At 43.1% G+C, this 24651-nt stretch overlaps 1 long non-coding RNA gene across 1 annotated transcript in view; it reads right to left on the bottom strand.

The window, feature by feature from the left end:
• The window catches only part of LOC140197336 (uncharacterized), a 31730-nt gene extending 12089 nt beyond the window's left edge, over positions 1 to 19641 (bottom strand). The window contains exons 1-3 of the long non-coding RNA XR_011885916.1: positions 18627 to 19641; positions 843 to 1016; positions 482 to 660 (exon numbers count right to left, since the gene is read on the bottom strand). This is a non-coding gene — a long non-coding RNA (uncharacterized lncRNA). The remainder of the gene's footprint in view (positions 1 to 481; positions 661 to 842; positions 1017 to 18626) is intronic.
• Positions 19642 to 24651: the final 5010 nt, after the last annotated feature.

Below are 24651 nucleotides of genomic sequence, written 5' to 3'. Positions count from 1 at the left end.
TGGTATACTGAAATCAGAGGTTGATAGATTCTTGTTTTGTCAGGGCCTGAAGGGATATGGGCGAAGTCAGGAGACTGGGACTGAGAGGAAAATTGGACAGCCACAATAAAGTGGCAGAGCAGACTCGAAGGGCCAAATGTCCTAGTTCTGCTCCTATATCTTATGGTCTTATGACCAGGAGGAAAATTGAAATCCAATTGTTGGGGCTGAGAAAGCCACACCTCCTGCAGCTCCACTAATCTGTCCCATTTAATGTCTGCAGGAGGACTAAAGACACAAGAAAAAGGGAGGAAGCATGTTGCTTCTATCAACTGGATGTGGACCTTGATACCAGCAGCAAAAGATGTTGCACAGGAAAGAAAATTAATGGTCACGAGGACAGGATTGATTACTTACTGACTTACTGCTGTCCACAATGTTACAATCCCTCACTTTGCCCAATGAAAAATATTCCAACGAATTATCCCTCATACCCACTAACCTTGTAAGTGTAGAAACTTCCTTATTTATCCACTTCCTCAAAGTCTATTTAATTGATTTTCCCAGTCATCGTCATCTATGAGAAGTACTGTCTCTTTTCCTGATGATTACCATCATTAAATAATTGGCATCAATATGGAAAAATAATGTTATTTTGATCACCTTAGGATTTGTTCTTACCTTGGATGAAGAAGAAAATACAGAATCAGAAGAGGACAAGAACAATTTGCATGTATTTCCCAGTTTATAACTTTAGGAGATAAGGTATTGGAAGAAAAGATACTTTGGAATCTCTTTTCCATAAAATACAGGAATATAAAGCTATTTCATGGTGCAAAGCCTCCAAAAACCTCCTGAAGTACCTGGTTGTGTTGTCTTCACTTCACGGATGAGTTAATAATTTTCCACATAGAACACTGCCTCATTCTTTGTGAATATCAGTCATGTCTTCAACCTATGTCATAAACTTCACACTTACAGTAGAGTAAAACCATCATGGTCACTGTCCAAGAATATTCCTTTCAACCGCGAATTACCTGTTGATAAAATGGTTTGACAATGATTTCAATGCCCACATTCTTGATTAAGTGATTTAATCAAAATTGATTGAAAGCTCTTGATGAACACAATATTTTTGAATGTCAAGGGTAGGTGGTATCTATTATGGATACTTATGGCCTGACACTTTTGTGAAGTATAATTTGACACTTATTTCTGATTGCTGTCTGGTCTTCACTGGGTCTGGGTACAAACTGATCCATTTGCCAAGTAGCTGCCAGTAAGTATTACTTGGTGAAGATCAGCACTTCTGACTCCGATGGACAACAGGTCATTGATGAAATGTCTAATGGTAGCTGCAGAAGTATGTAACATAATCACCATCAATACATGTTCTCCATCTATCTGCTCATCACTGGTGATTATTTTTAGCCTTCTGGGAGTTCTTGCCTGCTTTATAAAAGAGTGCTCTGTACAAGAGAAAGACAGAGAACAAGATGCAATCATTGAACTGAGTAACAACTTAAATCTGTAGGAGATAAGACCACCAGACAGAATGGCAGACATTTGGTCTTAGAGCTTTCTGGTGACCAAAATTGATATTTTCCAACTACTTCACATACACTCAATTCCATGGCTTTGAGTGAAAATAATCCTGTGATGGTGATAAATTTGAACTATCCTCCTGCTCCTCTTCCAGCTTCACTCGGACCATCACCTTTTTTGGATTTTGGATAATAAGCAAGAGGAGAATTACGTTGGCATTTACTTACTCACTCATGTCTATTATGATCACTTGAAATGTTTGCAGCTCACAAAAGTAAAGCAGGCTCCCATCAGACACTTTCCCCTCAAAGGGAGTTTACCTTGTATGTGTTACACAATGACTTAATGGCAGTTCATTACTTAGATAATCTCAATGTAGTGATGAGAGGAATGATAGCAAGAGGGAAAAGAAATAGAGCCTCTGATAAGAACACTCCGCCTCATTATTACTCTCCCCTTAGTCACCTCAAACTTACTTAGGATCATGCTGCCAAATGCACAAATATTCAAAGTATTTGCCTGTGAAGATGCACATAGAGCAATTATCATGAGTTTTTAAGCTCAGTAAAACACATTGATGAAAGCTGAATGCATCTAGCCATTAATACAAGAATTGAACAGCAGGCATTTATCTCTGCAAAAGCAACAGAGATTGTACCATGTACTAATATAAGAAGACAGAGTTGATATATAGGCCATATACATTGATCATTTTCATGCTACTGGACTGTTAAATTTTAGTTTATTTAGACTCTTCAAAATTATCTGTTGACACATTTCTATTCAAAGACATTGCCTCAGATCAGTTAATTCGAAAGAGACCTGAGAATATATCCTGCATTTGCCGGGTCCATATTTAAAAATTACAATCTACAAAAAGGGAAGAGCAAATGGTAACATAAAAATAATCTTAATCTATATGAATCTAAACTACTTCTAATACTGCATTCACTGAACAACAGTTTTAGGAAACTGATTTTAAAACCCATAACAATTTGAATATTTTTATTTGCAAATGCTCAGAAAGTGCTCGTGCTTCACCTATTTGCAAATCTTGTAAACTGACAGACTAGAGGGGTCCAGAGACAACTAATTTCCTTCAGTCGATAGCTTGTTCTTAAACTATCCTTTAAAAACCACCTGGTTCCTAAAGACATACTGGTCAACTTTTACTCAATGGTGACACAAGTGACTGTAGATGCTGGGATCTGTAGCAATGAAAGTGACATATAAAGAACATTTGATTCTTAAATTTCACTGCATATCCAGCCCAGGTAAGCATACAGTATATTTGATCACTCAATGTGTACATTGGCTACATTCAGAAAACAGGTGTCTCGCTAATGCAATAGTGGAAGTAGCTTAGATATACATAGATTGAAGTCTGTATTATGGAACCATATGTCTTTCTTTTTATGGCTCAAATTATCATAATATTAATAGTTGAACCAGGGAGATACAAAATCTAATTCTGGTCTGTGCTGAATTAGCTGAACTGAGGTAGTGTGACAGTCATAGAAAAATTACAGAAATGCAAGATATACATACTGATATTTAGGGATAACATACTACTGTGCTCACTGGCTTTTGAAATTTGTTTTAAAAGATGCAAGATTATAACCCATTCTACAAAAATCATTATTTCATCATTTAATCTATCCAAATAAAATATATTCTTTTCTTCCTTTTCTCTTCTTTCCCTACCCGTGTATTTGCTTAACACCTTTTCCAATTTTTCTTTCCACTGTGATATTAAACATTAACATTGCTGCATTCACAAGATGATAAGAAAGCAGGAGCACGAATAGGTCACTTGACTTCCCAACACTTCCCATAATTCAATGTTGTTCTGCTTAACCTGGCCTCGGTCTCAACTTCTCTTTTACACTAGTTTCCAATTGCCTTGAATTCTTTGATCTTTCAAACCTTGCCTATGTTATTCACTCAAGAGTATTTGCTTATTTCTGATATTTCTTCAGTCATGTTATTTTGCTTTTTCCCCTTACCTTCACAGTAAAATATGAACAGCACTTCAGTGAACAACTGTGGGTGGTTAGTACGTGCTGAAAGGGGATCTTTTAAAACAGATGAAGAGAAAGCAAAATGAAAAACGTTGGGGCAACACAGTAGGCTAGTGGTCAGCACAACAGTATTACAAATCCAGCAACCTGGGTACAAATCCCACTACCATCTATACAGAGTTTGCACGTTGTGGGTTTCTTCCAGATGCTACAGTTTCCTCCCACATTCTGAAGACATATGGGTTAGTGAGTCAATTAATCACATGGGTGTAATTAAGCTCGTTAGGACTGAAAGGACCTGTTACTGTGCTGTATCTCTAAATAAATAAATAAAGCAACTGAAAGTAACTCTTTTCCCATATCAAGAAAGGCTGAAATTTTAAATTACCCTGTTGTGACTTCTGATTGTAATACATTTTCTGACTTGAATGTTATTAGTTAATTAGATTTATATTGAAAATGTACTCAGAAGACAGACCACTTTATTTTAGATACAGTTATGTTTAAGAAAAATGTTATTGGATTTTGAATTAACATTGAAAATCAAGCTTCTGAATTTTTGCTGACTACTCAGCAGTCTAATTATTCTTTTCATAGAAACAATTCTACAAGGCTACCCTTGTGAAAGGAATGTAGTCAGGTGATAAGAAGGTCATATTCCCTTCATTACCTAGAAGTGTTTTATTGGTCGACTAGTATTACCATTTGGGCTAATTTGCCTTCGAGCAGAAGAATTTAATTGGTAGGTGTGCTGGGAGACGTGCAGCTTCAGGACTTGATTAGATCAGCTGGATTAGCTATATTTACAAAATTGCTAACTGGTTTATCCAATAGTGGAAGCAGATTAGTTGAGCCTGCATGCTTTTGATAAGGAAGTTAACAGTATAAATAAGGAGGAGCTTATTTAGGAACCTCCCAAACATAGCTATGATCCGCTTAGCTTGAGAAAGTAGCTTTTATTTTAGTTATTTGGAAAAAGAGCACAGTAACAGGCCCTACTCGCCTGATGAGTCCACACTGACCAATTACCATCCATTTGACCAATTAAACTACTAACCTGGATATCTTTGGAATGTGGGAGGAAACCGGAGCATCGGGAGGAAACCCATGCAGTCACGTGGAGAACATGCAAACTCATTACAGAAAGAAGCAGGATTTGAGACCAGATCACTGGGTGCTTTAATGGTGTTACACTAACCACTGTGCTACCGTCCCACCCCAAAATTTTTCTTGATAATAAATGATGTGTTAATTTTTTTTTAAAATTGATGCCTCAAAGAAAGAATTCTATCAATTGATAAATTATGTCTTGGTATGGCAAATATTCTGCCTGTGTCTGCATTAAACTGTAGTGACCTGTGGACACAGCTCAGCACATCACAGAAACCAGCCTCCCCTCCATGGACTCTATCTATATTTCTTGTTTCTTCAGTAAAGCAGCCAGAATTATCAAAGGCCACCCCCCCGCCCCCAAAACCTGAGACATTCTCCCTTAGCCCTCTTTCATCAGGCAGAAGATACAAAAATCTGAAAGCACGTGCTACCAGGTTCAAAGGAAGCATGTACCCCACAGCTACAGGAATATTGAATGATTCCCTAATACTATAAGTTGGACTCTTGACCTCACAATCTACCTCATTATGATCTGGTACTTTATTTTCCATTCTGATATTGTTTACCCTTGAACTACCTCAATGCACTGTGTAATGAATTGATCTGTATGAAAGTTATGCAAGACAAACTTTACACTGTACCTCAGTAAATATGACAATAATAAACTAAATCCAATTCACTGTGATTTTGCATAAATATTATCACTGATGTTACACAACTATTGTTGACAGAATTTCAAATGGTGAAGAGGAGGCATACAGGAGCAAGACCTCTGGTTGAGTGGTGTTGTAACTATAACCTTTCACTCAATGTCAGTAAGACTAAGGAATTGATTGTGGTTTTCAAGAAGTGGAAGTTGAGGGACCACACACTAGTCCTCATCAAGGGATCAACAGTAGAAAGGGTGAGCAGTCTCAAGTTCCTGGATGTGAGCATCTCTGAAGGACAATCCTGGGCTCAACATGTTGATGCAATTACAAAGAATACACAGCAGCAGCTAAATTTCATTAGGAGTTTGAGGAGATCTGGTACTTCACCAAAGACTCTCACCAATATCTACAGAGATATCATGGAGAGAGTTCTAACCGGATATATCACCATCCAGTATGGAAGGGCCACTGCATGGAACAGGAAAAAGCTGCAGGTAGTTGTAAACTCAGCCAGCGCCATCATGGGCACTAGCTTTACCAACATTGAGGACACCTTCAAAAGGTGATGCCTCAAGAAGGTGGCATCCATCATTAAGGACTCCTGTCAACCAGGATATGCCCTCTTCTCATGGCTATCAGCAAAGAGCAGATACAGGAGTTTGCAGATACACACTCAACATTTCAGGAACATTTCCCCACTGCCATTGGATTTCTGAATGGACAATGAACCCATGAACTCATTAGTTATTTAATTTATTTTATATATACTTCTTACTACATAGTTTCTTTATTATTATGTATTGCAATATACTGTTGCTTCAAAACAACAGATTTCATGACATATTCTAATGATATTGTGTTGCTCTGGGGGGGGGGGCATGGTCAACAGCCTGCCCCTGCATTTCTAATGACCGGTATGTTTATTGTCCTTGTGTTAAAGTGCTTTTGTGGGATTATGGTGGGGAGTTCCAGTTCATTTATTGTTACATTTTAGCTTGGGTTATACAGTTATCTGCTTGTGTATTTGTGGGTCACCCTAACTGTAACTGGAGTGTGTGATGGTCACCTCCCCCATTCTGTATAAGACTGTTTGGGTTCACTCTCTGGGTCAGGGTGCCTGGTCTGTTTTGTGTCTATCACAATAAAATGGTTGTTGAGTTAACAAGCTTCCTCGTCTTTCATTATGGACCAAATGCTCGCCACATTGGTGTCAGGAGAGGGATGCGAGATTGACGACGAGATTGAAAAGCTATGACATTGGATAGAGCACCTTAAGACCCAGGGATAAGATGAGGGACAGCGCAATATGCCCCTCCTCCACACCCCCGGCCACAACTCACGAAGATGAGACCCGGAGGGAGGACTTGGGAACCAAGCATTGTGCCTTCCCAGGGAGCCCCGAGCGAGTGAGTGTACCCAGGCTCCCCAACCCGGGGGACCCAGGGAGCCCCGAGGGAGTGAGAGTACCAAGGCTCCCCAACCCAGGGGACCCAGGGAGTCACGACGGAGTGAGTGTACCCAGGCTCCCCAGCCCGGGGGACAGAGCAGAGCACATCGCTCGGCTCTGTAGGCAACCCACGCTGGAGAACCCAAGACGCCGCAGCCATGGAAGGATGGGCACCATGACAGATGCCGCCAGAGCAAGAGGAAGACCAAAGGGTTCGACGATTTGTGGCTCAAGGTCCAGCCTGAAGCTCCCCAGATACAACGGTATCAGCCGCCTGGAGGTTTATCTGACGCATGGCACAATGGGTGGAGTCCCACTGAGACAGTGGTGCACATTGCCCTGGCACTGGAGGGAGAAGCCCTGCGGGCCCTCCTCCATCTAATGCTGGCAGAGCAGTGTGACTACTGGGTGCTCTTAGTGGCACCGGAGCAATGTTTCGAGCAGAGGCCTGTTGATGGAAGCAGTGGGGGAAGATCTGTGCAGCAGACAGTACCTAGGCGCATTAGCAGCTGATCTCTGCAGCTGTGCTCAGCATGTCTTCCCCCTGTTCCCTCCCCCCACCCAGGAAGAATTTGCCCTCCATGCAGCATTCAACTATTATAAAGAATGATATAAAAATAAACTTGGAGGTTAAAGGATGGATATGGAGTAAAATGTGTATAAATACATCAATACCAACATGTAACTACAATGTAAGCAACAATATATAAAGTGGTTTAGAGTGTTTACAGTACATTGCAGTGACAGGAGTAATAGAGGGAGGTGAGGGGTAACTAGAATGGTTGATCAGATTAACTGCCTGTGGAAGAAGCTTTTAAAACGGTGTGAAGCTATTAAGGAAAAGAAAGGAGAAAGGCTATTGCACATCATACATCTGTCACCAAGAAAGTATTCATTGACTTCGGAAAGTGGAATTCAGAAGACCCATGTGCCAGATGTCATTGTGGTTCAGAGGTGGAGAGAGTCAGTAGCTTCAAGATATTCGAGTTGTTAACTTCTTGGTTCACCTGTCCTGGGCCCAGCACATAGATACAATCACAAAGATGTGCTTGAATCTTTACTTTGCTCAAAACTTAAAGAGATTTGGCATGCCATCAACTACGCTAACACACTTCTGCAGATGGATTGTTGAAAAGTATCCTGACTGGTTGCATCATGGCCTTGTGCAGCAATTCTTATACATCAGAATACAAGAGGTTGCAGAGCGTAGCAGACAAAGCCCAGTCCACCATTGACAGTACATGAGATACTGCCTCGAGAACGTGGCATCTATCATCCAGGATTCCCTACATCTGGGTCGTGCCCTCTTTTCTCGACTTCCATCAGCCACAAGGTACAGAGTCTTGAAGATCCACACCATCAGATTCAGCAGCAGCTTTTGTCCTGCAATATTAGATAATTGAACTGGCCTGCACAAACTTAACTCTACCTCAGCAATGGAATGCTAGGGAGCTCCTCTTGCATCACCATTGTCTTTTTCTTTACACCAATGTTTTATTTTGCACTGTCTTGTATAATTTGAGTATAATCTGTATTGTGTGTTGTCTGAAGCTACATGCCCATGATGCAGCTGCAAACAGGTTTATCATTGTACCTGCAACTTATCATATTTGTGTGTATTACAACATGCTCAACTTCACTGCACTTGACACCGCTTTGATAACCCATCCATTTAATCCTACTCAGCTTCTCTTTCCTGAGAGTAAGCATATTTTCCCCTTCAAGTTCTAGTTCCCTTCTGAAAGTTATTTTTAAATTTCAAAAGGGAACTGGGAATTGAATTAAAGTTACTTTCTTGCCCTCTATTCTCTTCTTCAGATACAACATGCACACCACTAGAATCCTGAAAAAATTAAACCTTATTCCAATCAACAAACAATCTGCTGGAGGAACTCAGTAGGTCGAGCACCGTCAGTGGTGGGGGACGGGGGATGAAGGAATTGCTAACATTTCAGGTTGAAACTCTGCATCAGGATTTTTCAGCACAGAGTTTTGACATGAAACAACAATTTTTCCCTTCTCCTCCCCAACCACCTTTGCAAACTTCCTCCAGCAGATTGTTGTTCCATATTCCAGAATTTGCAGTCTCTTGTGTCTCCGGCCTATTTTCAGTCCCGCGTTGTGAAGTTATCAGTGTTGCATGACTACTAGAGCACAACATATTTGTCAATCTATGCCTGATCACCTCTACAAATTACATTTTAGATAGCATTTTAATTCATCACAATTTGTTCAGAATAGTCACATATCCATTCATTTTCTCAGTGTTACTTTCAATGTGCCATAATCACTTGATGAAAGAAATCATTGGTAACAGGTTGATCGTCCATTATTAAGGACCTCCATCACCCAGAGCATGTCCTTTTCTCACTGTTACTATCAGGTAGGAGGTACAGAAGCCTGAAGGCACACACTCAGTGATTCAGGAACAACTTCTTCCCCTCTGCCATCCGATTCCTAAATGGACATTGAATTTTTGGACAATACTTCACATTTTTTTTAAAATATACAGTATTTTTGTGCTTGCATGTTTTTTTAATCTATTCAATATATGTAATTGATTTACTTGTTTATTTATTATTATTATTTATTTACTATTATTATTACTTTTCCTCTGCTAGATCATGTATTGTATTGAACTGCTGCTGCGAAGTTATCAAATTTCATGTCACATACCGGTGATAATAATCCTGATTCCGGTTCCAATTCAGAATACGAGGAAGTACAACTTTAACAAACTAAAGTAGATGCCCATGTTCTCTTTTGTCTTCCATAACATTCTCTGACTGCCTGGTTCTTCTAGCTTAGCTTTGAATTTCTGTGATCCTTCACCATTCTGCAGCTTCGTGGTTCTTCTGTGTTGTTTTACAATAATATTTAACGTTTACATGTCTCAATGTTCATCGTGCTAATATTCTTTGTCTAACACAGTTTTGAATTGCATCCTGAATTTACAATCTATTCTTAACTCTCCATGCACTTAACAATTTAAAATTTGAGGTCTTAAGCTATCTTTGTTAAGTTTCATACAACTCTTCATGTAAAAAAGCTATCTAAAAATACACTCTAATGTCTCCTACCATCTTCACTGAATGATTTCTAATTTCCATTCAAGTAGCATTCTCCATGTTTAGGTTTCTAACAATTCACATCTATTCATGTATTAAATTATTCATTGTTCCAGGGACATGCAATTACAGTAATTAATAATTCAATACCCTTCAACTTCATATTTCTCAACTCAAAATTAATTTCATTAGATTTGACTATCTTGTGTCACATTTATTTTACCTGAATTCTAATTCCTGACAGCCAAGAATGTTTGAATGCTCAAAAAGCAAACAAAAATTCTGCAAATATTGTTGCAATCTGATATAAAAACAGAAAAAAACTGCAAATACTCAGCAAGCCAGGATGCAAAGATGCAGAAACAGAGTTAATGTTTCAGGTAGAAGACCACTCAATCGAAGTGGATAAGTAAGCTAATAGGGAGAATAGAAAAAAAAAACAAAGGAAATGTATGTCGGAGGTATACAAGATTGTCCAGGTGACACAAATGTGTTTATTGCACTATTTTGTCAACTGGAGTATTGATCTCTACAGGTCAATTTTCACTCCAAACTGCTTACAAGTATTGATCAAGTTGTAAGTTTAACCTTGTACCAGCTCCTAAATTAGCATAGTGATTCTATAACCAAATAATTGTCAGAAGAATACAAAAATTCTCTATTTTACAGTGCTGTGTATCACCAATTTATCAAAGACTAAGCAGCAAAACTCAAGAACCTGAGAAGATTCTGATGCTTTTGCATCCATATTTATTTTAATTTTCTCTGCTGACCTATTTCCTGAAAATTGTGCGGTGGGGTGTTATGTTTTTTTTACTTCAAAACATTTAATTAATTCAAAAGACACGGGAGGTGCACACGTATCTTTTGATGGCATGATGATGTATATAATTCATATAGTTATACATATAACCCTTAATTAATTAAAGCAACAAGAATGCTAAATCAACTAATATATATATATTACTCATACATTACTTAAATATTATATATACAACAAGGTGTACATTTTTACCATGGGTAGGGTAAGATTTATAATTTAGGTGTTTTTTGAATTTCACCAGCTAAGCAATCATGTATATATATAATTTTGTTTTTAACTTACTGATTTACCAGCAAATGGGTCTGATGTTGAACTGGCTCTGGGACATCATTTTAAGTAAATAGTTGAACTTCTTATGCAATTGCACTGCTTTACTTCATTGAGATTCAGCAAAGAAAAAGAATACTAGCCGATGAAAATGTCTCTAAGGAGAAGATGGTCGACTTTTAACCAAGATTCTCATGCAATTTTATAAACTATTCAGGATCAGGGTAACCATAGAAACTGAACAGATTTCGATGAGTTCAAGAACAGCTCATTCCACTTCTCATACATTGGCAGGAAAAAGGGTAAGCAAACAAGTTCAGTTTTCTGTGTTTGTTTTGAAAGGCTGACAATCACTGCATAAATGAATATTGAAGCTTCTCCATGATTTTAGAATAAGACTAGATTATCATCTGCATGTATGGAAGGCATTTTACCAGTTAGGTGGCTCTCATCCTGGATCAGCTAATTAATAAGCTCCAAGACCTTGGCCTCGATACCTCCTTGTGGAACTAAATCCTGGATTTCCTCACTTGCAGACCCCAGTCAATTTGGATTGGCAACAAGATCTCCTCCGCAATCTCCATCAACACTGGTGCACCACAAGGCTGCGTGCTTAGCCCCCTGCTCTACTCACTTTACACTAATGACTGTGTGGCTAAGCACAGCTCTAATGCCATATTTATGTTTGCTGATGAAACCATTGTTGTAGGCTGAATCAAAGGTGGTGATTATCAGAATATCAGTGAGATTGAAAATCTGGCTAATTGGTGCCACAACAACCTCCCGCTCATTGTCAGCAAGACCAAGGAGCTGATTTTTGACTACAGGGGGAGGAAACCGGAGGTCCATGAGCCAGTCCTCATTGAGGGATCAGAGGTGGAAAGGGTCAGCAATTTTAAATTCCTCTGTGCTTTAATTTCAGAGGACCTGTCCTTTGACTTTGCAATTATGAAAAAAGAAAACTTCCTTCGGAGTTTTCGAATTTTTGGCTTGGCAACTAAAACTTTGACAAACTTATCTGGATGTGTGCATATTCCCCAGCCCTACTCACTTTACACTTATAATTTTGTGGCTAAGCGTAGCTCCGATGCCATATTCAAGTTTGCTGATGCCACTCAGCAGTGGGGTGGGGGGGGGGGGGGAGATTGAAAATCTGGCTGAGTGGTGTCATAACAACAACCTCTTACTCAATGCCAGCAAGACAAAGGAACTGATTATAGATTTCAGAAGAAGTAAACCAGTGGTCCCTGAGCCAGTTCTCATCAGAGGTTGAGAGGGTTAGATACTTGACATTCCTAGGTGTTATTATTTCAGAGGACCTGTTCTGGGCCCAGCACATAAGTGCATTATGAAGAAAGCACAGCAGCATCTCTACTTCCTTTGGAGTTAGCACAGATTTGGCATGACATCTAAAACGTGGCCTATCAGCGTTGTCAACAGAGCTTTATCAAGAGGGATTTCTCACAGGTTGGTGGCGATTATTTAAAAAGGGAGCTTTGAGAGCGTTTGTCTATTTAATGTGGACTATCAGTGGCTATAGACGGAGCACCAATTTTAAGTTAGACAACAGGGAAGGCTCAGGCGTAAAAGGGAGACACTGCCTAGTGGAGCAGTCATCAAAGGAGCAGTTATCGACGGAGTGATCTGAGGCAGAATGGTAGGGCTTTGGCTCATTCAGGCTTCGGCGGGGTAAATGGGTGAGTGGATTTCATTTTTTTCTTTCCTTTTTTTAAAAAAGAATATTCAGCATGTCTGTAGGGTTACTACCTTGCTCTGGGTGTCAGATGTGGGAATCCTTGGAATCTTCCTATCTCCCAGATGGCCACATCTGCGCCAGGTGCACGGAGATGCAGCTCCTGACAGACCGTGTTAAGGATGACCTACAGCTTATTAGGGAGAGTGAGCAGGAGATAGATAGGAGCTACAGGGAGTTAATCACCCTGAGGCTGCAGGAGTTAGATACGTGGGTGACTGTCAGAGAAAGGATGGAAAGAGCTCAGATAGTAGAGAGCACTCCTGTGGCCATCCCTCTCAGTAATCATTATCTCGTTTTGGATGCTGTTTGGGGGGGGGGCGCCTGACAGGGGACAACCACTGCGATAAGGTTGCAGGTACTGAGCCTGGTTCCGTGGTGCAGAAGGGAGAGAAGAAAATGAGGAATGTGGTAGTCAGAGGGGATTCCGTAATGAAAGGATCAGATAGCAGGTTCTGTCAGCCTGATAGAGATACCCGCATGGTGTGTTGCCTCCCAGGTGCCAAGGTACAGGATGTTTCGGATTGAGTGCAGAGTATTCTGAAGACCCATAATCGTGATAATCACTGGGGATTTTAACATGAAAGTGGATTTTAACATGGGTAGACCAGGCCACTACTGGACCTCAAGAAAGAGAATTTGTAGAATGTCTAAGGAATGGCTTTTTGGAACAGCTTGTGCTGAGCTCAGTAGGGGATTGGCTGTGCAGGATTAGGCGTTGTACAATGATCTGGAGATGATAAGAGAGCTTAAGGTTAAGGAACCCTAAGGGAACAGTGATCGCAATATGATCAAATTCACTTTGAAATTTGAGAAGGAGAAACTAAATTCCAATGTGTCGGTATTTCTCTGGAATAAAGGAAATTACAATGGCATGAGAGGGGAACTGGCCAAAGTTGACTGGAAAGGGACACTAGCAGGAAGGACAGCAGAGTAGCAATGACTGGAGTTTCTGTGAAAAATGAGGGAAGAGCAAGACAGATATATTCCAAATAAGGAGAAATTTTCGAGTGGAAGAAGGACACTACAATGGTTGACATGTGAAGTCAGAGCCAAAGTACAAGCAAAAGAGAGGGCATACAAGGAAGCCAAAGATAGAGGATTGGGAAGCCTTTAAAATTTGCAGAATGAAACTGAGAAGGTCATTAGGAAAGAAAAGATGAATTAAGAAAGGAAGCTGGTGATTAATGTCAAAGAAGATACTAACTTTTTTAAGTATATAAAGGGACAAAGAGAGTTGAGGGTAGATATAGGACAAATAGAAAATGATGCTGGAGATATTGTAATGAGAAACACAGAAATGGCAGAGGAACTGAATGCGTATTTTGCATCAGTCTTCACAGTGGAAGACATCTGCAGTATACCGGACATCCAAGAATGTCAGGGTAGTGAAGCATGTGCAATGAAAATTACGATTGAGAAGGTGCTCAGGAAGCTTAATGGTCTGAGGGTGGATAAATCTCCTGGACCTGATGGAATGCGCCCGCAGGTTCTGAAGGAAGTAGCTGGAACGATTGCGGAGGCATTATCAATAATCTTTCAAGAATCGATAGATTTTGGCATTGTACTGGATAACTGGAAAATTGCAAATGTTACTCCGCTATTTAAGAAGGGTGGGAGGCAGCAGAAAGGAAACTATAGATCTGTTAGCCTGACATCAGTGGTTGGGAATTTGTTGGAATCGATTGTTCGGTCTGAGATTAAGGAATACCTGGAGACGAATGACAAGATAGGCTAAAGCCAGTATGGTTTCCTGAAAAGATAATCCTGCCTGACTAACCTACTGCATTTTTTTGAGGAAATTACAAGCAGGGTAGACAAAGAAGATGCAGTCGATGTGGTGTACTTCGATTTTCAGAAGACCTATGACAAGGTGCCACACATGAGGCTGCTTAGTAAGGTAAGAGCCCATGGAATTACAGGGGAGTTATTAGCATGGGCGAAGCATTGGATGATCGGCAGAAAACAGATAATGGGAATAAAGGGATACTATTCTGGCTGTCTGCCGGTTACCAGTGGAGGTCCACAGGGATCAGTGTTGGGACCGTTGCTTTTTACGATGACTATGGGATTAATGGATTTGCGGCTAAATTTGCCAATGATACAAAGATAGGTGGAGGAGTGGGTAGTGTTGAGGAAACAAAGAGACTTCAGGGTGATTTAAAAAGTTTAGGAGAATGGACAAAGAAGTGGCAAATGATATAAAATGTTGGAAAATGTATGGTCATGCACTTCGGTGGAAAAAAAAATTAACAGGCAGACTATTATTTAGATGGGGAGAGAATTCAAAATACAGAGAATCAAAGGGACTTGGGAATCCTCGTGCAGGCTACCCTAAAGGTTAATATCCAGGTTTAGTCGGTAGTGAAGAAGGCGAATGCAATGTTGGCATTCATTTATAAAGGTATAGAATATAAGAGCAGGGATGTAATGTTGTGGCTCTATAAGGCACTTGTGAGACCACACTTGGAGCATTGTGTGCAGTTTTGGGCTCCTTATTTTAGAAAGGATATACGGACTTTGGAGATGGTTCAGAGAAGATTCACGAGAATGAATCCAGGTATGAAAGGGTTACCATATGAGGAACGTCTGGCAGCTCTTGGGCTGTATTCCCTGGAGTTCAGGAGAATGAGGGGGGATCACATAGAAACATCCTGAATGTTTAAAGGACTGAACAGATTAGATATGGCAAAGTTATTTCCCATGGTAGGGGGGCCTAGGACAAGGGGGCATGACTTCTGGATTGAAGGATGTCCATTTAAAACCGAGATGCGGAGAAATTACTTTAGTCAGAGGGTGGTAAATCTGTGGAATTTGTTGCCACGAGTCGCTGTGGAGGCCAAATCATTGGGTGCATTTAAGGAAGAGATAGGTTCTTGATTAGCCAGGCCATCAAAGAGTGTGGGGAAAAGGCAAGGAAGTGGGGATGACTGGAATAATTGGATCAGCCTATTATTGAATGGCAGAGCAGACTCGATGGGCTAAATGGCCTACTTCTTCTATATCTTATGACCTTATGGTCGTAAAACTTTGAAACACTTCTATAGATGGAGTGGACTGTATATTAACTGGCTGCATCACAGCCTGGTATGGAAACACCAATGCCCTTGAACAGAAAATCCTTCACAAAATAGTGGATATGGCCACGTATATCACAGGTAAACATTTATTACATCTACATGAAACAATATTGCAGTAAAGCACATCCATATTCAAGGATTCCCACCATCCAGGACATCCTCTCTTCTTGCTGCTGCCATCTGGAAAAAGGTAGGGTCTCAGGACTCACACTACCAGATTTAGGAAGAGTTACTTCTCTTCAACCATCAGGTTTGTGAGCCAAAAGGGATCATTTCACTCAATTTCATTTTTTCCCCTAATTAAAATGTTCCCACAACCAATTGACTCACTTTCAAGGATTCTTCATCTCATGTTCTCAATATTTATTTCTTATTTATTTATTACTTTTATTATTATTTCTACTTTTTGCATTTTTACAGTTTGCCATCTTCTGCACTCTGTTTGGCACCCTAGTTGGGCGGTCTTTCATTGATTCTATTATGATTATTATCCTATTTATTGAGTATGCCCGCATGATAACGAATCTCAGACTTAATTATGGTGAAATATATGTATTTTGATTTTAAAAAATCACTTCCAACTTTGTTTTTGTTGGATATTTGCCCTGTTAGTTCATTTAATGCTTATCATGTTAAAGCTTGTTCAAGTTGCAGCCTTTTGGCAGAGTAACCTTTACTTACATTAAACATATATTTAAACTCCAGCAAGGTCATATTTTGCCAAGATTTTCAAAGCAATCATTTTCAGATTGACCCTATCTTTTGCCCCTGTGGATGGAAATCAGAAGCTAGTGGGTGTTCAGATTGCAATGCTACTGAATCTATGCTGCACCTGGACCTATCACCCCAAATGGGTTAATAAAACTTGGCCTCGTTTATTGAATGGGATTGGCTTCGAAAAGCCTTTCAAAGCATTTGCCATTACATTTCTTCATATAGGGAATGAACTATTGTTCAATAGTTTAATCTTTCATCTGAAACCCCCTGGTTTCCTTGGCTGTGTAAGTTCAGGGAAGACACACTCCGGTCTGCCAAACTCGTGAGATTGAGATAGCTCCCCCACCCCAAACTCCGGCTTGTGTGGATGCTGTGTAATTTGTTACTCTGTTACAAATTAGTGCCATGAAATCACAGACAGTGCACTGCATACGATTAAAGGAATTATATTTATGAACCTTAACTAAAGGATTAGTAAAGAAAAACAAAAAGAAAAAGGTCCATTATAATTAAACAGTCAAATGTGCAAATCTGTCACTCACGTGCTGGGCCCTTCCAAAGCACACACCACCTTCTGAATGTAGCTCAACAGGCTGTATCCTATGACCAGTTCTCCCCAGTGTCTTCTCTCTTCATCTCCACCCCAGCCGAACAAAAGCCCCAAGACCAACTTTAGCATCCCTCACCAAAAAAAAAACCTTCCCCCCAGTTCCACCATCCTAATATGATGGCACACATTTCTCATCGTCCATTTTCTTCAACAATAACCCACACAGGCTGAAATGAGAACAGACTGCTTTGTCAGAACTGCTAAATGAAATACCTATGGCATAACAGTAAAGATGTGAACCAGGGCATTACACTCTTCCCCCACCACAAATAGCCATGTCCTCATGACTTTGAAATAATTTGTCATCCCGTCATTAATAGCACCATTTTCAAAGGAATTTTGTGACTTCAGAACCTTCAATCCATTTGGAAATGGCAGTGGCACATCTCACTAGGGGGATAGTCACAACACTCTGTTCCCCTGGTGCTACATAGGCCAGGCTATCTGAGGGTCTCCTGACTGTTTGAGGCCTCCTTATCCCATCACCTACTTCTGCAGTTTCAGATGCTCCTTGGGATACTTCTGGTCCTCATGGCGAGGCCTTCCCCAGTCTATCACTCGTGCCTTCCTGCAACTCGGATCCCTCTGCTACTTGGCTGAACTCAGCCTCATTCCCCGTCACTTCAGGGCCCAGCCCCATTTCATAGTCCAGCTGCAAGCCTGCCTGTCCACTGCCAGTCCTCCCCATTTCACCTGCTTCAGCGTGAGAAGGGCTGGCAATCTCTTCCTCAGCTAGTGGGAGGGTAGTGAAAGGCAGCGTATACCACACCCCTATTTCCCCAAACCCGAGCCCGTATCCCACTCATGAGTGGGGGCCTGTCTAATCCTTCCTGCTGCCGCTCTTCCGGTCTCCCCATATCGCCGCAGAGTCCTCTTACTAGGTGAGGGGTCCAGCTCAGGCACTGGGTCAATACACACCTCTTGTCCTAGAGGTAGAAGGTGGTTCTGATGGAGAATCTTGACAGGCCCATTCCCATCCTCTGGTTTCACCCAGAAAACTGGTATGTTTGGCAACTGACTCTCTGCTACTTAGGGTGCAGCTGCCCAAAGGTCAGCCAACTTATGCTTCCCAGGTGTCCCCAAATTCTTTATGAGGATTCAGTCTCCAGGCATGAATTGGGAGAACCTAACCTTTTGATCATGCCTCCTCTTATTTCCTTGATTCTGTTTGGTAGCCAAGACCTCAGCTAATTCATAAGCCATTTTCAAGTCCCTTCTGCTGTCAGATACATACTTCAGATAAGTTTTTGGTGGTAGGTCTTCCTTGCCATTCCCAAAGCAGAAGTCAACAGCCAACCTCGCGTGTGTCCAAACATCAGATGATATAGCGAGTACCCGGTTGCTTCACTCTGTGTACAGTTATAGCAGTGGACCAGTTATCCAATATGCTGACTCTACTTGTTTTTTTTTTTGATGATCTCCAAGGTTCTGAGCATGTCTAGCAAGGTCTAACTGAACCTCTCTGGCTGAGGAGGCCATAATATATTAAATACTTCTCTCATAACACTTTGGCCACAGTGGACACGCTCTGATACTTAGGAAGGAACACTTACGCATATCTGATGTAGTGATCCGTAATGACCAAGACATTTTCCACGTTGCTGGCATCTGGCTCTATTGACAGGAAATCCATACACACCAGGTCAAGTGGCCCCACACTTTTCTAGTGGGACAACAAAGCAGCCCTTGTAGGAAGTGCCTTCTTCTGTATACACTGAATGCACGACTTACTGTACTATTCGACCTCTGGCTTCATTCGATGCAGGTAGAACCAATCTCTGAGAAATCCAAACAACAGGAATTCTGCAGATGCTGGAAATTCAAGCAACACACATCAAAGTTGCTGGTGAACGCAGCAGGCCAGGCAGCATCTGTAGGAAGAGGTGCAGTTGAAGTTTCAGGCCGAGACCCTTCGTCAGGACTAACTGAAGGAAGAGTGAGTAAGGGATATGAAAGTTGGAGGGGGAGGGGGAGATCCAAAATGATAGGAGAAGACAGGAGGGGGAGGGATGGAGCCAAGAGCTGGACAGGTGATTGGCAAAAGGGGATACGAGAGGATCATGGGACAGGAGGTCCGGGAAGAAAGACAAGGGGGGGGGAGGGGGGAGGGGGGGAGGGGGTGGTTTATAACGCCAGACTACAACAGCACCCCCTTATCGGCGGGTTTAATAATAAGGTTAGGATTAGTGCGGAGGGAGTGGAGAGCAGAGCGTTCGGAAGGAGTGAGGTTGGAATGGGGACAAGGTGCGGTGAAGTTGAGACGGTTGATGTCCCGTCAGCAATTAGCGATAAAGAGATCCAGAGCAGGCAGAAGACCAGAGCGGGGTGTCCATGAAGAAGAGGAGGGTTGAAGACGGGAGAAGGGGTCATCGGTGGGGGTGGAAGAGTCCTCGCCGAAGAAGTAGGCTCGGAGACAGAGACGGCGGAAGAAAAGTTCCGCACCGTGGCGAACACGGAACTCGCTGAAGTGTGGGCGAAGGGGGACAAACGTGAGGCCCTTACTGAGAACAGAGCGTTCTGCCTCCAACAGTTGAAGGTCGGAGGGGATGGTAAAGACCCGGCACGGATGAGAGCTGGGATCAGAGGGGGGAGGGGGGAGGGGGGAGGCTGGGGGTGTCAATGGAGAGGGGAGGGTTGGGGTGAGAGGAAGATGGAGCCTCCGAGGGCCCAGGAGTTGACGGTGGGATCTGAGGAAGACGGGGCTGTGGAGTGGTGGTGGGGGAAGGGGAGACGGGAGTCACAACAGCAGCACATAAAGACCCGGCCTGGAGTCGCAGTTGGTGGTTGCGCAATCGCTGTGAAAGTGTCCATGGTCGTTGCTGGAGTCCGGGTTTTGAATATGCCCTGAGGTGTTGGAGCCGCCGAGATCAGTGGCAGGGGCTGCAATCTGAAGTTCATGCCTGCTAGCGTCGGGGCCGGCAGGCTCTGGAGTCCGTAGATGTAGGATCTTGCGATCTTTGCCTAACATGACAAAGTCAAAAAAACAGCGACTGCAGGCATGGATCCAACGGAGGATGAAATAACGGGCAGGTCCATTACAGACGGCGAAGAAAGTGTCCCGAAGGTGTGGAAGGGTCTGGGATAAGGACACCAAGTACCTCCTCATGGCGGAGAGAGTCGCCTTCAGAGCTTGATGGGAGAAACGGCGAGAGGCAGAGTCAATAAAATGTGAGTATCTGGGATCCTCAGAAGGTCCAAATTGAGAGGCTTGGAAACGAATCCTAAACCAACTGGAGTAAGTTGGCGACGGAGGCACGTTCCAAGAAAGGATATATGGCTGTGATAGCGAGTCTGAGTCAAAGTGTGGTCGAAAAGTTGAAGAGCCGAAGAAATTACAGATGGGGAGCGGTGAGAGATGGTTTCACTGAACTCCCGTCGAAGAGAGGATCTAAACTTCTTTGGTGTAGGCATCACCGGAAGAGGCTTCGCAGTAGTGAATTTAAATGCAAACAACAGGAATTCTGCAGATGCTGGAAATTCAAGCAACACGCATCAAAGTTGCTGGTGAACGCAGCAGGCCAGGCAGCATCTGTAGGAAGAGGTGCAGTCGACGTTTCAGGCCAAGACCCTTCGTCAGGACTAACTGAAGGAAGAGTGAGTAAGGGATATGAAAGTTGGAGGGAGAGGGGGAGATCCAAAATGATAGGAGGAGGGGGAGGGATGGAGCCAAGAGCTGGATAGGTGATTGGCAAAAGGGGATACGAGAGGATCATGGGACAGGAGGTCCAGGAAGAAAGACAAGGGGGGGGTGGGGGGGGGGGAAATCCAATGGTTTTGTCAACCCCCAAACGGCTAGAATCATCATGAAGCGACTTCAACACAATCCTCTGACACTTTTCAAGCAGAACCAGCTGAGAACACTGAGGCCAGTATGGAGGCGATGTAACCCAGTATAGGATCTGGTTCCTCAACGCCAGTCTGGGCCATTCTCTCAGTAGTAGAGACACTGCAGAGTGTTTTGTCTTGTCTTCTTGGACCATATCCCCTTTCACAACCACTGACCAAGCAGTGCCAATACATAGTTCATCTTGCTGAGCGGCTGTCGCTTCCCCAGGGCTCAATTCTGGCAACTGGCTTGTCTTCAGAGCAGTGAGGTTGCAGTAAGCTTGTGGAATGGCACCATCAGTAGTTCCCAGATGACCTACCGCTCAGTTCTGCCCTAGCCTTTCCTCTGCCTTCCCTGTGATGGAAAACTGGCACATGGCTTCGATTCCAGGGGCAGGAACGCTCTCCCTATCCAGCCCTTCATGTGCACATTGGGACAACGTGTCAGCATCAATGTTCCAACTCCCCAGCTGGTACTTCAGGCTAAAATCATAGGCAGACAACGCCACCAACTACTGATGGCCTGTGGCAACCAATTTCACCTGGCCACGATGTAAGTTAATGGGTTGTTCTCCATCCTCACCTCGAACTTGGCAGCATATAGATAATCACTTAGCTTATCCACCACAGCCCATTTCAATGCCAGGAACTCCAATTGTGCATGGAGTAGTTTCGCTCAGAGGGTGACAGAGTCCGGTTGACAAGCACAAAGGGTCTCAGCCCTATGCCTGGTCCTGATAGAGAATCCCTCCTAAGCCCTTTCTGCTGGCACTTTGCAATACGTATGGCAACCAGGGGTCTGCAAAAGTCAGCACAAATGCTTTCATCAGCAGCTCCTTCAGCAACTGAAAGGCCTCTTCACACTTTGCATTCCATCTCGCTCCAAAAGGCTCCAAAGGGCTAAGATAATCTTTACCATCCTCTTCTTTCATCCTCCCTTTCTTCCCCAAGGGAGGGTAACCACACAGAAGCTGATTTAAAGGGTGACTCACTTTAGAGTAGATCTTCATGAATATCCGATACTACTTGAAGAAACCAAGGAACGAGTGCAAGGTGCTTACAGTCTAGGGCCTTGGCCATGTGGACACTGCCTCCACCTTAGATGGATCTAAGCTACTCCATCCCATGAGACTGTGTCCAACGTGGTTGACAGATGTCTTGCAGAATTGACAGTGTCCAGGGAAAGTTTTAACCCTTCAGCTTTCAGGCGAACCAGCACCCTCAGTAGCCATACTTCATGTTCCTCCAAGGTGGATCTGAACATTATGATGTAGCCCCCTGCCCCGCCCCCCGGTAAGCCTCAGGCTCAGTCAATTCGCTGTCAACTAGGGGAAGCAGCCTTTGGCCCTGCCAAACTGGGTAATTAAGTTTGTGTGGAGGCTGTGTGATGTACCTCACCCAGCCAAATAACAACCAATACATCATATACGAGTAAAAGATTGCAATTTATAGATATTACTGGAACTATGTAATTAATTGAGATAAATATAAAAGTAAAAGGCGCCAAACTTATGAAAGTTCAACCTCTTCGTGCACAAACAGTTGGAGCTCTAGTAACGATCCTCTTTTCACCATTCGATCCCCTCTGACCACCTCGACCCGCTGCCTGGGACCAACCAAGGTGGTTGACCATATGCTCCACACAAGTCTGTCTTCATCTCCTCTCCTTGTTGAAGACCCTGGACCTCGGACTCCAGCTCGGTGTCCGCCCCAGCGGCCAGCTCACAGCATCGCGTCCACTCTCTCTCCCCATTGCGCCTTCTCCCCAAAAACCCGTACATCACAATAGATTACAGACAAACAAGAAAGAATAACATCTATCCCAATTGGTTAGCAACTGAATACAACTCCCTCTATAACACAAACAAGCTGCTAGCGAGAGAACTTTCTCAGCAGTTAACATAACAAAGAAGCCATTTTGATTAGCTTACGCAGTAACATAAAAGATGAAACGCCTTACAGTGAGATCATCCAGATACTCCAACACCTCAAGCGTGTTTATATCCCCCACTGTTTTCTCCATAACATGCCAGAAAGTTACAGGGACTCCCTATATGCACTGGAAGAATCCCAGTGGACATATGAATGCTGTCTTCTCTTTGTCAGCCTCACTCATGGGGATCTGATAATAGCCACTCCTCAAGTCCAGCACACTGAACCACTTCACACCACACAGGCAGGCCAGCACATCCTTGATTCTCAGGACTGTTTACTGGTCGGAGACTGTATGCCTGTTCAGAGTCCGATAGTCTACACACATCCGTACCTTTCCATTCTTCTTCCCGGCCACCACTATTGGAGACATGTAAGAGCTTCTGGAGTGAACACAGTTTCCTTCAACTTCCACAGATGCTGCAAAACTTCCTCCACCTCTGCAGGCAGCGGATGTCGCGACCTTTCTCTGAAAGGGGTGTCCACTGTCACCCAGATGGTGTGGCGAGTGCTCCTGGAACAACCCACATCAAACTCGTCAGTAGAAAAGACATCTTCCAGCTTCAGCATCTTCTCTATCAACCTCTTCTTCCAACCGGAGATACCAGGGAGTCACCAAAGTTGAATGACTCAGCAGTCAACTTCTCCTTTCACAGAGAAAGTTTCTCCCTTGCTTGTCTCACAGGGACACTAGACATTACCGTCACCAGAAAGAGGTGTACCATTGGCACTCCCTGCCTGAGGGTGACCTCCTGCTCTGAAGTGTTCCTGATGCTCACTATCATCCTGTTCAGCTGTACAACAGAGGGCTTCTGCAATTTGGGCCTCACCAGTACCCCAGCAGGTAAGCATGTCTACTCCTTGTGGTCTTCTGGAGTATCCACCGAGAGCGCCTCGGCATTGGGCATTCCAGGAAATTTAGGGTTTCTCATCACTCTAGCTATTTCCCCAGGCCATAACATAATGGTTTGGACTGGGTGTACCACACAGTCCCTTGTTTATGCTCATCATCCGGCCCAGTGCAGCCACGCACCTCCTCAAAAGCAGCTCAGAACACAGGGTGAATGGATAATGTTTTCAGAAAGCTCTCTCCAACTATCTCCTTGCAGGATCTCACCAGCATCCTCACAATAGGAGTATTCATTCCCACAAGAATTAAAGCTTCGTCCTTCTCGACCAGGTCGGGACAAACCAACACTAATATAACAAGGACCTCAGCTAGTCCCACATCTGCCTCCGAAAACTCCAGCTTCAATGAGAAGTAAACATCATACGGATAGTCATCTATACCAAGACCCCAGATCTCTAGCGCGCTGAGTGGCATCTATGGTTGATTCATCAAATACTGGTTGTAAAACAAATTGTACAGCAGAGTAACCTGAGAGCTGGTGTCAAGTATGGCTTTAGCAAAAAAAAAACAATCTGCAGCAATACACTGGAGCTTGGTCCCACTAAGCCTTCAGCTATATTACTGGGAAAGTGTTCCCACAGAGACGCCAGGCCATTCCGTCATTGGGTCTCTCCGCTTAGGTACCCGGTGACTCATTCTCCAAGGGTTTTCCCATCTTTCACACTCGCTCCTGATGTGTCCCTCTTCTCCACAGTTGGAACAGACAACGCTGGTCACTCCTGTTCTCACGGGACCCTGTTCACTTACACCGGTCTGCTTAGTCCATCCCCTCAGTGGGGACGACTGCCTGTCAGCTTTATTGTGTGGGGTGGCCGCACCCGCCAGTAACATCCGGGACATCTCAGTCCTAAACTCTGCCACAGGTTCCTTTACCACTCCCCGGGATGGGTTGTCAGTAGTCACTTCAGCCA

The sequence above is a fragment of the Mobula birostris genome, chromosome 5 (assembly GCF_030028105.1).
Source record: "Mobula birostris isolate sMobBir1 chromosome 5, sMobBir1.hap1, whole genome shotgun sequence".
In the NCBI taxonomy this organism is placed as follows: domain Eukaryota; kingdom Metazoa; phylum Chordata; class Chondrichthyes; order Myliobatiformes; family Myliobatidae; genus Mobula; species Mobula birostris.
Note: the sequence above shows the minus strand (reverse complement) of the source record. Positions and strands in the feature narration are given on the sequence as shown.